This window comes from Pagrus major, chromosome 21 (assembly GCF_040436345.1).
Source record: "Pagrus major chromosome 21, Pma_NU_1.0".
Lineage (NCBI taxonomy): Eukaryota > Metazoa > Chordata > Actinopteri > Spariformes > Sparidae > Pagrus > Pagrus major.
In genome coordinates, this window is record NC_133235.1 from 11198193 (window position 1) to 11214539 (window position 16347).

Here is a 16347-nt window from a genome sequence, read left to right on the forward strand (position 1 = left end):
AATGAACTAATATTATCACAGAGTGTGAAGAAATAACAATGTTGATGTTATGTCAGTGTCGTCTATGTGTCAAAATATCGTCTACGTCTATTGTGTTGCACAGATGTCTACTGAGGTTAGTATGCTAACTAGCTAGCCCCCGCCTGTCCTGTCTCTTAATACCACCTCATGGGGTGATAGTCTGATAGTATACCCCTGTAGTTTAAGCCAGGAGATGTATGCAAGAAGCAACCTTGCAACATTTTACAAGATTTCTTAGCTTTCAGTGTAATAAATGAAGGAAATAAACTCTCTCAAATGTTTCCTTATGAAACAGTAAATACAACTGCACACCAACTGAAGTTTCCAAGTTTACTGAACTAAGACGAGGTTAACTGCCTTGTTAACTTTTCATAAAAAACCCCTTCATAATATACTTCGACTATGACTCCTGCCCGTGGAGTCATAGTCCTAATCAGAGCTGCTGTAAATCACCTCTGTAGGTCTACTGTATCTACTGTCCATCGGTCTCAGAGGCTGTGTTTAGTCCCAGTCTGGTGTCCAGACGTGTTCAATGGGGCCTCCTCCGTGATCCAGGCAAACTCCAGCAGGCTAATAAGGTCACTAGCTGCGCAGCTAACAGAACTTATTAGCTAACGGTAGCTTCAGCTGAGAATAGCTAGCAAAGGGTAGCAATTCCCCCTTATTTTACAGATCAGTCTTTTGGTTTTACCGCCAGCAATTTGACTGTTTTGGTTCATTCTCATCACTCTTTTCAACCTTGTTTCCAGCTGTTTTCAGCAAACAAATCTCTACAAACCTACTTTGGCCGACCCTTACTGCCCACTACCAAATATTAAAAGAGTTAGCAAGCATCTGGCAACCTTGTTGAACTGCCACCAAGTGGTCAAATAATTCCATTAATGCAGGTTTAACAGGGATTCATTCAACAATTTTGTACAATTTTCAGCCAGAATTTAAAACAAATGTCTTTTTCATTTTTTGTTTGTAACTGAACACTCAGTGTCATCAATATAGAAATAAGAGGGAATACCCTAATGCAGAAATTAGGATTGAATCATTCTTAATGCAGCTAATATAAGGAAATGCCAGATGTGTCCTTTGAGCTTAAATGGTAACTTGCAGGCTACTTATTTTAATTATTCTAATTATTATTTCATTTTGTTTTTATGTTTGGTTTGGGGAATTTTTGAGTTTGCCTAAAGATCTTTACATGAAATGGATGCGTATAGATGACACAGAAAAGTGCGAGTTTGTTTTAGCCATAGTAAAGGTAGAAACAGATGTAAATTTCCCACAACATAAACTATGCCAGTGTGTTTGTGTGTAAATGTCTCACTGGAGGACGTGGCAGCCTGTGTGCAGTATCTGCCTGTGTGGAAATAAAAATGGGCAAACAATCAACAACAAGCAATAAACTGACAGTATTGATCATGTTGTTTGTGGAGGAGAGGGTGGTGTTTGCAGGTGATGGCACGGTTTTCAGCAATGCTGATGGGTTCATGTTTTTCTGCCTGTGATAATGGATGAAGATTCATGGTGGCCATGGCTGCTCCATGTCCGCCGCGAATCCAGGAAGGATATTTATGTTGACAGCCCTCCTTCTCCCACCAAGCCCGGAAGGAGGATCACACAACCTGTCACTCAGATTGATGTCTCCCCTGACGGCACAAGTTAAAAGGAAAGGAGGAGAAGGTAATGAAGAGAGGATGGAGGATGGAGAGAGCTCCCAGGGTTTGAGACATATGAAGATGATCTCTCACCGCCACATCATCGGTATTCAATTCATCACATTGACATTCACGTACATACACAAACCATACCTACGTAGTGGCTGTGTGGAGCAAAGCTGCTCTATTTCACAGAGGATTTGTTGAGTGTGTCTTTGATGTGAGAGGGAGAAAAAAGCATGTCGGTCATACAATATGGATCAAATGAAAAGGAAATAAAAAGATGCATTGTAATGTCAGAGATGTGACCTCTTTGCATATTGTTTATTATTTGGGGATGTGGTGAGATGGTGTTACTGTTATCCAGCCCCATCATCTTCCAAATGGGATGTTGTTTGCTTTTGCAGGTACGTTATTCAACCACAGCCAAGTCTGAATTTTCTATCTGTGAGAGCTTTGATATCAGAAATGATTTGTTTTCATATCGCGGCCCTGCATTGTGCAACAGGCAATTTTAGTGCATGGCGAGTGCCTCTACATAATGATGAGAGGAAACATAATCTAATTTCTACTTTCATTTACAGGACAGATTGTTCAAATGGAGTAATAACTATCTCCTCTGCCCCTCGCTGCCTCTCCACTCCTAGTCACTCTCTCATCCTCGCCCTCCTCTTCTTCTTCTTCTTCTTCTTCTCTCGCTCTCTGCCTAGTTCGACCCTATTCATTCCTTGAAGAATGCATTTGAAACCATGCAAATGAGAACAAGTGAACAAATGAATGTTTCATGAATGCTTTTATGATGAGAAAATGCAAATGAGGATGAGTGAATGAATGAATGTTTAATGAACGCTTGTTTAATGAAAAGGACTTATTAACTAGAGCGCTGACTTAGCACTGCGCCACAGCCCAGGCCTACCACGCATGAAAGGATCACATTATATTTTGGCAAGGAGGTGATACAACACATTTAGATGAACAAGCACCGCTAATCAGTCGGACCTGATTGACAGGACTGAGACATATCGAATTAGCATTTAACTGTCACTTTTGCTGGCCCGCCCGCCTCCATTTGTTTTGGATAATATCGCACAAAAATACAATCTGATGGAGTAAAATTGTCGGGGCCGTGCCAGCCGGGCCACGTTTTTTGGCTTCTGTGGCTGAGCTGGGGATAGAGGCCCAGACATGAGGGAGTTATATCATTTGCCTCATTAGCCGTTGTTGTTGTCATGTTTCCCCAAATCTCACACAGAGATGTAGACAAAAATGCTATTTAACTTCACCCTAATGTCCTCTAGAAGTTGTGTGCGTGTGTAAGTTCAAGTGTGTCTTGAGGCGTCTTTCACACTCTTGTATCGGTGTGTCTTTGTGCACAGGCTCCCAACTTATGCATGCATGCTTGTGCATGATTAATGTGCGTGCACGCCCTCAAACGAGCATAATTTTGTGTTTGTGTTCGATGCAGCTTGAAGGTACCTTTAATCGTAATGTTTAAAGCCGGTGTGGTGCAGCTTGTCTCTCTTTATGGGATCTTTTTTGCTGCCTCCATCACTCTCTGTAGACTGGGATTATCACAGAGGAGGCCCATTAGGAGTGATTGGCTGATGCACTGGAGATATCTGGAGTGTTACTTTTTCCCCCACTTAAATCTTTATTGGTAAGAGGTTTGAAACATTACATAATTATAGTAAAAAGAAACAGCTTGGGGGATGCATTTAATTTTTTTTCCATCATCTGTGCTGTCCTGTGGATGAATTCATCTGCTGCTCTGTTCTGATGCCACAGTTTTCTTGTATAATGTCAATTTTCCACATTTATTCTTCCTGTAGTTTAAATATATGTCTATGTTTTTACCATTAAAGGGTAACTCCATCAATTTTACATGTTAAAGTGTAAAGGTCTTAAGGAGTACTACTGCGTATGTGAAAAAAGTAGTTTAACATTGTCATCCTCATACCTAAACAACTCAATAGGTTGATTGTCAGTGACTCCCAAATGACTTATATCACCCTTTCCAAAACAACACGTGCAACAGGCCTACCAGACCTTTGTTGTACACTAGCAGTTTGGTTAGGTTTAGGCAAGTGAACTACTTTGTAAGGTTCAGGAAAACATCTTGGTTTGGCATAAAATAACTACGTTACGTACAAAACTTCAGTTGCTTGATGAACGTGAGGTGTTACGACCCCAGAGGTATGAACAGAGGTAACTTAACTACGTTAGTGAATTAAAATAACTCACCGTTGACTTTTGGTTTCACACTTGACATGAACAGTGATCTCCTGGGTTAAAGTCCTGTTTGACCCAACCATCCCTCTCCAACCTCCTCCCTATACGGACTTGTTGCTCTTTATACTACTTTCTGCTTTAATAATAACTATGGACACTGGAGGTCGCTGTCTAATGAGAAACGTAAATATGGGTCGTAATAAGCTGCTTTCACAGTCGATTTATATGATATATTTCTGATGAGGACTGGCTGCCCTTCTCCAACTCCTCATAATACCTATTTTCACTGAATAGTGTTTGCCTCATATTGTGTGAAAGTACAATACAACTCCGTTTTAACCTTGGGTGTTATAAAGAAACAATCAGATGTATCCAGGAGAATTGCCTCCATGTCACTGGATTAGTTGATGTGTCGTGTATCCCTATCTGTAATCTCAACATTAATCTCTATTCCACATTTGTCTTTTTACATGTTCAGCGTATATACTTCAATCCTTGTTATAATGCTGACATTTTTCTCATACTACTCTCCTTGGCTGAGGTGTAGATCTACTTCATAGCTTAGAAAGCTCCTGAGTTATCGCACGGATTTATTTTTATATAACAATATTGAGACAGATGTGAGCCTAAACACAACAATACACTACTACTATTTCCGTGTTCTCCAAGGTTTGTTGTTCAAGGTTATTATGTCTGAATGAAATCAAAGTCAGTGTATCTCTCGTTTGTGGTTTTAAAGCTGCATTAATGCATTTTTGGCCACTTGGGGGCAGCAAAACAAGCAGTAAACACAACATTTACATGTTATTGCCCTGTTTCAAGTTGTTATGGTGACAATGTCTATTTACACATGCAGCACACTTGGAGCAATATAAGCATTCATTCTGTCCACCTGACAAATGTCCAATATTCACCCTCATTTGCTCTGTTTTTGTCTCCACCCACTCCTGAGAGATATATCTGGTACTTCACCAGCTAAATGCTCCACTCCAACAAGCCACTAACTTTGTCTGTTTGCTGTTTGTTGCTGGGTAGGTAGTGTACAGTGGGTTTTCAGAGCTTTTTCTATGAAAATTGCTGGCTTCTGCCTGCTGAGATAAACAAAGCTGGTGAGTGGCGAGGGGGAACCAAAACAGTAAAGAAATGGGCCCTTAAATCAAAACAAAATGCTAAAAGAAGCTAAAAAACTCAAGAGAGACAAATATATATTTTTTTATCCCATTCGAATTGTAACATTAATTACGCATATGACGTTTGTCAATTTAAAAGTCAATTTTTAAGTCAATAAAGTTGCAGTTTGTCAGCTCAGTGAACTACATCTTGGTCTCGCACAATACGTTACCACACCAACATGGCCGTCACATTGACATGTTTCACCTTCTTCTTCTACAACAAGGGGGAAAGTATTAAGAGAGTTTATAATCACTACAAATCTGGCCATGTTGGGAGCTACAGCTATGCAAAAGGAGAGTTAGTCGGTTCCATAAAAGCTGGCATGTTGCTGGTTTTAAGTGCTCCCCTAATTTCCCCTTCCCCTCTGTCTTTGTGGGCACGGTCTCAGCCCGATGGTTTAGGGTTCTGATAACCCCCAGCTTGTTTTCCAGTAGGTGGTGAGAGTCGAACAGCAAGTATTGATCTGTGTGTTTGGGTTTTCTGTACACTTCAATGTTGAGGCTTCTATCTTCTTCAGTGTGTACTGCACAGTCCAAGAAGGGCAGACTGTCTCCTCTGACATCTTCCCTTCAAACCTAAGGACAAAACACCCAGGCATAAACAGAGTAATGTAGTTTATGCTGTTCAATGCAGCCAGGACTGCACAGATTTGTACATTGAGGAGACAAAACAACCTCTCCATGAATGAATGGCACAACACAGGAGGGTCAACTCCTCAGGTCAAGACTCTGCTGTCCACTTACATCTGAAGGAGAAAAATCTTTCCTTTGAGGACAACAATGTAAACATCTTGGCCAGAGAAGACAGATGGTTTGAAAGAGGAGTAAAGGAATCCATCTATATCAGACTGGAACAGCCATCTTTGAACAGAGGAGGCGGCCTACAACATTACTTATCACCCACCTACAATGCAGTACTGAGTTCTCTCCCCAGACAGCTTAACAACCATTCACATCTGGGTTCACCTAGCCTTAGCAACCCACATGAAGGCCAGTTGGATCAATGACTCACACGTGTCCTTAACGACTCTGTAAGGTCACACCCATACAGGGTTTAAAAGCCTGCAACTCCCCTCCAGTTAGTTAGAACTGAAGGAGCCTCTTGGATAAGTCTGAAACGTCTTCAAGAAACTGAAACAAGTCCAGTTGCCTACGATACAGCACTTAGAACTACCATGACCTGGATGACTGAGAACCTTCATCATCATTCTGATTACGTTTTTTCTTATATTTTAGCATTTTCTACAGGAAACTGTGACTTTCTTAAAGTTGCAATATGTACGAATTTTAGCTACTTTTGAGGTTATGACATTTATGCACTGGGTTGCAGAGATGCCTACTAAAGTGTAACCGTAATTACTGTACACTTTATATTTTGGGTTATTTTTATATATTATTATAATTTATATATGTTTATTATGTATATTATTTGTATTACTTAAGTTACTGATAAATACATTAGTATTATATTTATATATTATTATTATTACATTATTGTTAGGTACATTATATATTTCATTGTCATTTGCAGCACTTTGATTTTGGTGTTTTCATGTACAGTGTTTGGGTTGATTGGTTCCTTCATGCTTTTGTTTTGGTGGGCACAGGTATGTGGGTGACGGGGTTGCTCCGCCTTGTTGAGGAAGGTAGAAGTTGTTATGTTGTGAACCCCGACATTGAGGTCAGAGATGATTTGTACTGCTCTGCCGTTTTGGTGATTATTAAAGGAAGACTGAGAACGAGAAGTGTAGCCCGCTATTTATCCACAGCCAGAAGGGACTGGAGTACGCTACCAGGCAAGAAAAGATGGTTACAAAAGTTAGCATGCTAGCCAGCTAGCCCATCTTGTCCCGGTCCAATATTCTAATGCTATTGGTGCAAATACCAACTCTGCCCTGGTTCTCTGAGTTTCCAGTCTGGGCCACTAGATGCATGGCTAACTGAGCTAACTAGCTAACGGCAGCTCTAATTAGCAGAACTTAGCTGTTATTTTGGAGCTATGCTGCCCCCTGTCTGTTTTGACTATGAATTCAACAGGGGGCCAATTTTTACATGTTGCACCTTTAACTTGAAAAAATATCTTTCAAACTGAGAAATGTGTCAGTCAGGCCACAAAACAGGATCAAAGAAATTATTTGTCTCTCACTGCTGACATTACCAAAGTAAGGTGGAGTGACTTTGCCTCTCCACCAGGGGTTCCTCCCATTAACACAAACTTGGACGTGGATATGGATATGGATAGATTTATGATACTACAGTACTGTATGTCAGCAGTTTCACAGTTCAACAGTACACTGTGTCCTTCAGGTCAGCCAGCGAATGTAATAAAAAGGCTCATCATCTAGAGGCAGGGTGGCACTGGTTCATAATCCCTGAATGAATTTAAACCTCTCAGCTCCAAACGGAACCATATTATTCCAATAACCGTCATTATCCCTCATATTAGCTGAGCGGAGGGAACACGCCAAATGGCAAGGGCCACTCTGTCTCCTGTTTGACCTTCCACACCCACACTTTCTGCATATGCTCTTTCTCCCCCTGCTCTGCCCCCAGCCCTCCCCACTATCTCCCCATCTTCTCTCTCTCCCCCCCATTGCTACAGTTGCGTTGGGAGGAAATGGGGCTTAACAAAAATATTGTCAAACTGCCTGGAAAGCCGAGGGGAGGAAGCTGGGCGAGCATATCCAAATAGCCTCCATTTGAATTGCTAATTTGAGCTCCAAAATAAAAAAAAAAAGTGTTGACAGAGCTGAGAGGAGAGTAGGTCCTTAATAAAGCAACAGTGTTAACTCCTGGGTGAGCGGCTTCAGAGCGAGATCAAAGCCTTTTAAAACAGGGCAGACTTAAGCGTCTTCAGGGGACCTTCCTCACCTCTCTCTCTGTCTCTCTCTCTCGGTTCCCCACTAATTCTGTCCCTGCAGTCGCTAGCCTCCACAATCCCCTTTTCTCACAGCTTGGGCTTTTGGATGAGAACCGCTACTTCCTCAAAGAGCATGCAAATGTGTGAATGTATGTGCGACAGAGACAGAGAGGGAGGCAGAGAGGAGAGGGATGGAAGAAGGCGAGCTTTGTTAGAGATGTCTAAATTGGGTTGCCTTTGTGCAAATCCACTGATCTCTTTCAAATGAAAAGAGAAACATGTGCTTTTGTTCCACTAATAGGCTAGCCACGCAGGAGCGTCCTACACATCACAACCACATCGTTACTCACGTGGAATAAGAGTCTTTAAGACCTGAGCCAGACACCTGTACAACGTTTCAGGTCTCTTGAAACCTGCAAGCAAAACAGAGATGAGCACTTTTGGCCATGACATAATATTGTTTAAGCAAAAATAACATTATAGCTCCATTACTTTGACTTCTTGGGTGTAAAATTACTCAGATCTTCCGTATAGCTAGAGCATTTTGTGGTCCATAAAGTGTGCACACTACAGATTTCTGGTTGAGCACCCTGCTTACTTAAATGGGGGGGAAAAAAATAAAAATTCCAAATGTTATTGGACCAAATGGCTCAAATTCTGATGGTTAAACATCAGACCAAACTTCTTCTTGGTCTTTTTGGGCCCCGGTGCATCACGTGACGCTGTAATTACACGCTTTGGCCACTATGCAAAAACCTGGTGCTGTTCCTGGCAGCTTGGTAGCTGCAGCCCGATTAGCTGAGAATAAACACAAGACAACATTTTGGGTAATGCCTATAAACATATATCTACATATACAAAGCTAATAAAAAGCTAAACTGTCATCGGATAATAACCAATGTGTTCCTGAATTGCATTTCGGCCAATGCGTTCTACCTGCATGCAACCAAAGCCAGCTAAAAACGTGACTGGTCAATATTACTCAGACTACAAACAGAAAACAGAAGAGTTCTTGTCCCTTGCTTATACATACAAATATCTGCTATAGAGCTCAGAGAGTGTGTGAACCTGCACCTTCATTTGTGAGGATGGGACCGCTCGCTGGTGTGCTGCATGCAGTTAGCGTGCTAAGCTAGCCGTTGATGGTCAGTATATACTTATCATACACAACTATATGTTATATTAAACTATGCTTTGTTTTGTCACTCTGGATGAGTTCAATACGGGACACATTTTTGAATAATGAAGTTATGTACTGCACATGTATTACTATATAACTTCTGCTGTTAATCAGTCAATCTTGTGCACATTAAGCATGATTTATCCATCAGTTGTATGTTCCATTAAAAAATTACCAATTAATAATACAACTCTTTAATAAATAAATGCTTTTGCTTTTTTATGATTTACATAAACTTTAATCTTTCACACTGAAAGTTTGAATACACATTCAGGGAAAGTAACAATAAGCAAAACACAGTTTTGAGTGGACGGGGACTTTAATGAATTAAGCTGTAATAGAGAGTAAAGAACTGAACACACCTGCAGAAGCTCCCTGATGAAGAACCAAATATCTTTTCTAGCCAAATATATGATATGATGATGATAAGATTAAAAGATATGCATTTCTGGCATCCACTCCAGTCACACATCCACAGTCATACTTACTTAACTCTCACATATCCCACTCCTCTCCTTATGGGAACCACATATTACAACCAAAATAAATCTGTCTGCTGTGGAATCAAACAGAATATTGTGCTCAACCGCAACATGACTTGAGACTACACTGATCTTCCCTCAATGAATAAATAAAGCTGCTCACATATCATTCTGCGGTAGAGCCATATTGATTAAATTTTGGATCACAGCCCTGATGAGGACGAGAATATTATTAAAGAAGAAGTTGCGGAGGAAGAAGTCTTAAAAAGTGAGGATGCTGAATATGAAAAAGGACTTTGATTTTTAACAATAAAATCAATAGTCATTCTTTACTTTAAACACACGTTGTCAATACATTCATGAACTATACACTTATTTTTGCATCTTGTTTAAATAGTTACTACAGAATATATACAATCTTATATGCAAATTATGATTATTTATCCCAAACTGAATTTAAATCCTTAGGAGTTCTTATACTTTGTAGGAATTTTAATTGGTTATTCATTGACTTTTCTAAAGTGTTTTAATTCCTTTAAAATAATGATGAAGAGGACTATAATGGCTGCAGATATTACAAACAAGACAAGACACTTAAAGATCCCATATTATGCTACTTTTCAGGTTCATACTTCTTTTTTTGGATGTCTGGCAGAAAATGTTTCCATGCTTTAATGCTCAAAAGACACAGTATTGTTTTTTATGATGTCCATTGCTGCAGCACCTCTATTCACCCTCTGTCTGAACAGTCTGTTTTAGTGCCTGTCTCTTTAAGGTCCCCCTCCAAAAAAAGCCCTGTCTGCTCTGATTGGCCAGCTCTCACAGGACTGAGCAGCCTACCATGTTTCTGTTTGTTTGTTTGTTTGTTTCAGCTCTGCCAGCACTTTTGAAATACCATACGGTAGTGTTGACGGCTCATTTGAAAGCACAGTTTCTGAACAGGAGTTGTGTGCATTGAGCATTTTGATTTACTTTCACAGTATTAATATAGCAGCTAGAACTGCTTTATAACACAATATGGGACGTTTAAGTTTAAATCATTCTCACCTCATTGAATGTAAAACAGAAAACAAAAGGAATAATGCTTTTTGAACACTAAATCTGTGTCGCTTAACTAAAAGAAAAATGTATGAGCTGGTGAGGTAAACACACCTCACACACATCAGCTACTCTCTCAGTACTGTATCTTATCTGATGCTTCTCTAACTCTGTCCAGGGACTACAGCAAACAGGAGTGCAGCTCATCCAGGCTACGTGAAGTGTAATGTAGGTCAGGTGTGCGAGCTGCAGTGCCGGTTCACGGCGCTGACCCAGTAACTAGCCCTGTCAGCCCACCTTACCTGGCACACGAGGTTAGGTCAATCCCACTGACTGTGTCATGCAGCGGCCAGAGGAGCGACGAGACAGGAGCATCCAGCTGTCTGATCAGCTGCAGGAGCAGCAGATGAAGGCATCCAGCATGTCAGTGTGTCGACAGCTGGTCCTCAGTGAAGGGTCCAGGAAAACCCTGTGGTCATTTAGGGATTTTGATTATATATTTAATAAGCAATAGCAAATGATCCACAAGATGTCTGTTTTTTGACGGGTGGTGCTGTGGCTGTGGTGATATTATAAGCTCAAAAAACAATATAAATATTTAATTTATTAAAGCATATGTAATCACTGCTTATTACGATCATGAAGCAGTATGAAGAAAAACTACTATCTAATAGAGAAGAATCACAATAAGATGATAAGAAAAGTAAGATAAGACAGTAACACAGTAAAAGAACATCGAGTGCTTCTGAAAGGCTTCGAAGACACGAGCACTTATGTGACTCATTCCTGACCTTGGATCAGCCCTGAGCAAAATATTACACAATACACAATCAATCACATCAAACCTGCAAATGTAAGTGACTGCTTAGACTGCTTTTGATTAGTACACAGTAGAGAAGCTACAAAGCAGCATGCGGCTCAATTTAGTGACGATGGTTCATCTTAATAAAATCGCTCAGTATGAACAAAACCTAATTAAAGCTGCTGTAAGTGATATTTTTAATAAAATAAGTGTTAAATAGCTCTTTATTCCATCAGTAATCACTGTTATACAGTGTGTGTAGTAATCCATGACTCTTCTCCCCCCAATCATGAATCTGAGGAAAGTCATTTTCTGGTATCCCTGCCCACTTTATCCAATCAGAGCAGAGGACTCCATAAAGAGAGGAGCCTCCTGTTTGCTGCTATGTCTGACGATTATTCATGTGATGACGCAGAGAAGAGGGAGGATACTGCTAACAGCTTTAACAGACACAAGACTCACCCTGTGAAAAGATAAATAAGAGTCTTTAGCCATGTTAGCAGCTCTGGGAGCTAAGTCAACTTGTTTGCACGCTCAGACAGCATTAACTATGGTCACCAACGAAGATTCACATTTTAGTGGAGCTGGCATTTGCTAATGTCAAAAAAGTGAATCAATTTTTAATTTGGCTCTGAATATGACGCGGGATGAAAAGTGAAAGGATCATTAACATTCATTCTTGGGACAACATGGGTATCTTATGTTACAGTAATCCATCCGTTTCATTTAAAAGCACAAATGTCAACCTCATGGTGGCGCTGGAAACAACGTAATCAATGTCATTAGGCTTCATCCACTGACATTACCCTCCACTGAGTAAAAAGACATACGTGTTTGTTTGTATTTCTTCTCAGATCTTATCTTGTTTTCAATCTTGAAAAGGCAAATTGTAAAAAATGTCCTAAAACTGGCAAAGGCAACGCTCAGTTTGCTCAGTTTCTTCTTCTCTTCTTCAGTTTATGTTGAGCCTCTCTGTGGAGGCAGGAATACCCTCAGTGTTTATCTCTGCTCATCTTAATTTGGCAGTTTTTTACTTATTCCAAACAAACTGCTGCTGCTCATTTTGCTGCTTCTTTAAAAAGACTGAATCACTACTCTCTATGAACCACACAGTTTTTTATCAAAGAAATTTTGCAGTTTCTGCCGTTGAAACGTTCCTGATTGCGCGATCCCATCACATGTATTCTGTCACTCTCCAGCCTGGTCATATGATGTCATACAACAGGATCAGAGAAACATCTTTTGAGATTTCATTCTTTTTATTAAAGGTGCCATCTGTGCCATGTGATATTACCTGCAAACACGCTCTACAGTATATTGGCTGCACGGAGGACAAAAATACACCGCAGATATGAGCAGCGATCAAACCCAATGTCTCGAAAAAGGTCAACCTCTCGGAACGTCGCGACATCCACGTGAAAAGGTAAACATGTGGGGGTTCATGTGTCCTTTTCACCACACCTGTTTCTTCTCCTGTGATAAATTGAATTAGCAGGTGGTACATTAAGCAGCTTATGTTTAGTTTATGATGATTGCCCTCCCCCCTCTTTTTGCCTCTGTTTCCCCGCTCCCACTTTTCTGACGGATGTCGAGTCGCTCCCCGAGCTGCTCCACCTTCCTCCTGTACCTGCCTGAGAGGCTCGGCGACGGCTCTGTGTGTTTGTCGACGTAAAGCTGGAGCAGGGCTCTAATCTGCCATTAAGACAGGGGGAGAGAGAGGCTTACTGGTGTTTCTCTTACAAATCCACTTCCAGAAAACCCCGGCAGAGATGCTGCACTGCATCCCAACGGATTAGTGATGGGGCTACCACCGCCAGGGAGAGGAGAGGAGAGGAGAGGAGAGGAGAGGAGAGGAGAGGAGAGGAGAGGAGAGGAGAGGAGAGGAGAGGAGAGGAGAGGAGAAAGGAAGGTCAAAGAGAAATGATGTGGTGGAGGAAAGGTGTGGATAGAAGGAGGTAAATGAGCGAGGGTTACAAGTGTGCGTGTGTTCAAACATTGCTTTTGTGCGTGATTACGTGGGAACACATAAGAGGGCGACGTGAAAAGGAAAATGACACAGGAAGGCAGGGGTGTAAGAGCAAGAAGACGAGGACAAAAGGGAGAACAGAGAGAGATGGTGGTGCTGTGTGGGTGCGCTGGATGTAGAATGAGGGGCTGTGGGCTGTAACATTTAATACCTGGTATCCACACAACGTTTACTTAATATTGTGTGCAAATATCAGTTACTGACAGGTCCCCGCTCTGCGTCTTAACCCCTTTTAACCAGTTCAAATATACAACAGATTTACTCCTGCACTCCTCCTCCATCCTCCTTTCCTCGCTCAGCCATGGCCTTTAAGGTTCCTATTTATCAGCTGGCAGAGGGCTGTTGGATTCCACGTATTAACGTTTTTCATGAAAACCCAGCCTGGCAGGGACTTGTCATGGATTTTGTTTGGCGATAGGGAATACAGAGCTGAGGTGGTTTTCTTGCCTGGTTTCGGTTCCTGGCACCCCAAGGTTGAGTTAACTAATAGATCCGCTAGTTGCACGACTAACTGAGCAAACTAGCTAACGACCATTACACTTAGTTTTCACTTACGTTAGCAACAAGTAAAGCTATCTGCCCATTAGGAAACTCTGTGAACCGCCTCAGTACTGTATTCCTTGAGGCTTGAGGCTGTGCTAGTTAGCAGCAGTTAACGGTAAGACTGAAACGGCATATTGTTTTTGAGGTATACTGTGGTATTACATTTTACAATAAGCCTACATATATTATTGATGATTATTTTGTGTAGGTTTGCTTTTCTAGGGTGTTGAGTTAGTAAGTTTTATTTAAAAATATGTCTTAAGTTTTATGTCTGGCATTACATAATATTTGTGTTCAACCAAACCATTCTGTATTATTAAGGGTAATTGTAACTGATAATAATAACAATAATAATACCGTATACCATGCTATCATGTTTTCTGAGATTGTACCGTGATAATTTCATCACGTTGCTCATTACGTTAGCAACAAGCTATCTGTCCAGAGTCGAAGCAATGCATCCCCAGAGGACGTTAGAAGGAAAACTAGAAAATACTTTACCCAAATCAGTGAATTAAGTTATAAAATAGTGTTTTGTCAGATGTTATGAAGTTCTGTTCTTGTGCAGTCTGCAGTAATACTTTCATTGGACGATAAATTAGTTTCGGATGAGTCATCAACATTTGTCATCGTCCTCCATGAAATGACAAACTCTAATATGCCACTAAGAAGTTTTTTTTCCCACTGTTGGGCCGGATGTAAAGCGGAAGTCACTAATGGTATAAACGCTTGAACACTGATTTACTTCATGGACGCTTTAATGAAATCCAGACTGTGTGGCCCTCGTTGTGTCACTGAGATGCAGCCCAGGCATGACTAACACCTTTCTGAAGGCTGTCCATCTGTGGTGGGAACACCGGAGAGCCAGAGCAGGGGTCTGAAATGGAGCAGTCCTGACAGGCAGATGGCTCAGCTCCTCCGTGCCAGGACTATGCCCAGCTCCCTCCACCCCCGCAACTCACCCCCTCTTGGCACAGCCCATCTGTGGACTGGCCTTGAGGGGAATGAATGTGGCCCACCTGGACTGACTGAGGGCCCCCGCCACAGTGTCCATTTTGTTCTGAGTCAGAGGTCCGTCAGAGCCTAAAACACACACTTTGCAAAGGAGAAATCGCCCACGCTCATCCAAGGAGCTGCCCCTCTAAAGGTAAGTGAAGGGTTTCTTTTTTTTTTCCCCCGTCTCTCTTGGTTTTCCGTGGGCAGTTGCCATGGCTACGGTAAAGTAAGCGACCACCTGTGGGCTCGCTTCTGATGTACGAGAGAAAAAAGGCAAAAAGAGACAAATCAACAGACTGCAAACGGACTGACCGAGAGTACCCTGGAATAAATCCAACATTTCACAGCCTCTGATGTTTCGAGACATTCACGCAGGCAGATAAAAACATCTTGATTCAGCAGACAGGAAAGTCTCCAGATCAGTCAGAAAGAGCCTCCGTCACAGTGGGTGTGGGCAGCAGATTTTAGCCCGGGTCACAGCAGCCCCAAGGCAGCTCGCTCCACGGACTCCTCTCCTGCTGGACATCAATCTTCAGAGCTGCTGTCTAGGCAAAGAGCAGATTTGATTTCTCCACTGAACAGAACTCAACCCTTGACCTCCCTCCCCTCAAAGCCCTGGTAGCCCCAAGTAGTTGCTATGGTTACCGTTAAGCGGGTGGTGGTTGAAGCCCTGCAGGATGCAGAGCCGCTGTGAACATTATAGGAATAGATATAAATTTGGACAAGCCCCTCGCAAAGTGTAATTGAATGTAGTCAGGAAAGCCGCCCCTGTCAATAAATTACCTATTTATCTCTGGCCTTGAACAAGGTGACTGTGTGTAATGCATGCCGGCACACTGTGCAGCGTGATGCTCCGAGTCTGTGCAGACGTGGATCCTGTTTAAAAGCAGGCATGTCTCCTCCTGGGTGTGTGTGTGTTTGTGCACATAGGCGTGTACTGTATGTGTACGTACATGTGTCCAAGCGTGTGAGTATGTGTTGACTTGGTGCCAGTGGGTTTCCTCGTGCCAGCGCTGCAGTCTGGTGAGGCAGAGCGGCATGTCGGCTGCACAGCTGCGCGTGGGCAGCTCCCATTGGTCGAGGTTAACGAGGTAGAGAGCACATCTGCATCGGAGCAGGACACGGATGAGTGAGGCCACGGCAGAAGCTGTCATGCCGCCGCTCTCTCTCTGACTTAGCCGTGTGTGTTTTCACTGTTTCGCACGTCTGTGAGAAGTGCATGACTGTTTATTTTTACATTAGGAAGAGTGTCAGTGTGTCATTAAAAGGGAATTATTATGTATTCTGAACCCGGATTGTTTGCATTATCTCCCAAAGCACTTCCTGCACATACGCACACAGTTTACACT